The sequence below is a fragment of the Quercus suber genome, unplaced genomic scaffold (genome assembly GCF_002906115.3).
Source record: "Quercus suber isolate HL8 unplaced genomic scaffold, Cork oak 2.0 scaffold_70, whole genome shotgun sequence".
Taxonomy (NCBI): Eukaryota; Viridiplantae; Streptophyta; class Magnoliopsida; order Fagales; family Fagaceae; genus Quercus; species Quercus suber.
The window spans coordinates 1,561,527-1,563,694 of NW_027069535.1; the positions used below are offsets into that span (position 1 = coordinate 1,561,527).

The following is a 2,168-nucleotide window of genomic DNA, read 5'->3' on the forward strand; positions in this document are numbered from 1 at the left end:
GTGTGACTGTTTAGCTAATAACTTGAGTGAGTCTTTTAATGCCATGATATTAGAAGCTAGGGATAAGCCAATTTTATCAATGTTGGAGTGGATCAGAGTTAGGCTCATGACCAAACAATACAAAAAGATGAAAGGTATATCAAAATACACGGAAAGGTTTGTCCTAATATTCAAGACAAATTAAAGAAGTTAAAACATGAATCCATACCTTTCAGTGCTACTCCAGCTGGCAGCTTCATGTATGAGGTTGATAATGGTCATGAGAGACATGTGGTTGATTTGGCTAAGAAAGCATGCAGCTGTAGGATTTGGGATTTGACAGGACTTCCTTGCAAACATGGGATCTCTGCTATTGTTAAGAACCTGGAGAGAGTGGAGGACTATGTGCATCCTTGTTACTTGAAAGAGACATTTGCTGAAATTTACAAAGAGATAATACAGCCAATGCCTGGCCAATCTGAGTGGGTTGAGACTAACCTACCTGCTCCTGTTGCTCCTCATGTGTATAAACCACCTGGCAGACCACCAAAGCAAAGAAAAAGAGATCCTGAAGAGCCAAGGAACCCTCATAGGGTTTCTAGGCTGAACAAGACAATCAAGTGTGGGAAGTGCAAGAAAGAAGGACATAATGCAAGAGGGTGCAAGGCAGGCATCACTGGTGAAACTCCATGGCAGAGAAGAGATAGACTTGCTAAATCACATGCTGTAAGTATTTCCATGCTTTGAAATATATTCATTTCCTCCTATGTGTATTTCATGTATATTTAACTTTTACAACCCTCTTTGTAGGCACAAAGCAGTAAATCTACAAAAACAAAGCAAACTGCATCTCAACCACCAAGTACTAGCTCCCAGCCTGCATATACAGCTTTTGTCAAGCTGCATCTCAACCTGCACCAAACAATAGATCTGAGGCAGCAACTCAACCTCCAACAACTAGATCTAGAGCCAAGTGGTTCTCTTCATCCTCACAGCCGAGCTTCCATACCCCTAGAGAGACATGGATTCTTTACCATCTCAGGCATCTCTACTTTCTTCTATTTTGTTTATTTTTTTCCTGTTGCTATTGTTGGACCATCTTACTAATTGCTGGATTTTGGTTATGCAGCCAAGTGCATCTGTGAGCACTAGTGGTGTACCAAGTCAAGGAAGTGGTGGTGCTGCTGCTAGGGGGTTTAAAGGCAAAACGTGTGGTGTATCAAGGCCGACAAAGTTTCAACCAGTTGGTGGAAAGAGCAAGAAGGCAGCTGGCAATGGCAGTAAAAGCATTAAATAATTTAAATGATGAAAGATGTTAAAGTGGCAGACCAACTTGTTTTGTTGTAGTTCTCACTTGTTTTGATGTAGCCCCCACGCTTTATGTATGTCTGATGTGTAAAGTCAAAAACAATATTGGCAATTTTGGTGAAATGTGTATGTCTGATACAATAGTGGACTAGTAGTTGGGTTTTGGTTGGAAGATGGGTAAAGTCACAGGATGTGCCAAAAACAATATTGGCAATTTTGAATGCATGTGACATAAAGTCACAATGACTATTCACTTTATTAAAAGTAGTTAATATGCATTGGTTGGATAAAGTATTTTGTTGTGTTGTGCTTGTCTTTGCTTTTGGTGGATTTACACAGGACTGTGTTTTGCTTTTGATGAATTTACACAGGTGTGCATTGACATAATAAAGGAAATTATGTCTTTATGGATTTACACAGGTGTCTTGCTTTTGATGGATTTACAGCAAAATTATGTCCACAATCTTTATATGCAAAATTATATGCACAATCTTTATGTGCACAATTATGTGCAGAGTCTTTGAGCTTTGTCTTTGAGCTTAACAGGAGTGATTTTTAATGTGCACAATATTTATATCACTGGGCAATTTATGTGCACAATTTTTATGACACAGGTATATGACACAGCAGAGTTATTTATATAGGCCAAAACAAAGGGATTCTCAACTCCTTTTATATTATTGCACAATGTTTCCAACACAAAGTAAAATGTGAATTGACAAACCAAATGAGAATGCTTTATGGTAGGTTATTAATCATTGGCAAGTTCCAAGTTCTATTCCCATTATTAACATTTCCACATAACACTTTGTGCCAATATATATCAATCACAAAATGAAGTAAACAAAAAATTATACTAAAGAATATTTGCACAAAAACAA

The 2,168-nt window shown here is 37.8% G+C and overlaps 2 long non-coding RNA genes across 2 annotated transcripts; one reads left to right on the plus strand and one right to left on the minus strand.

The window, feature by feature from the left end:
- Positions 1–373: 373 nt before the first annotated feature.
- LOC136067413 (uncharacterized) lies at positions 374–868 on the minus strand. The gene is made up of 2 exons (XR_010628875.1): positions 657–868; positions 374–582 (listed from the first exon to the last, which is right to left on the minus strand). It is a non-coding gene; the product is annotated as an uncharacterized LOC136067413 (long non-coding RNA).
- Positions 579–857, plus strand: LOC136067414 (uncharacterized). The gene is made up of 2 exons (XR_010628876.1): positions 579–705; positions 790–857. It is a non-coding gene; the product is annotated as an uncharacterized LOC136067414 (long non-coding RNA).
- Positions 869–2,168: the final 1,300 nt, after the last annotated feature.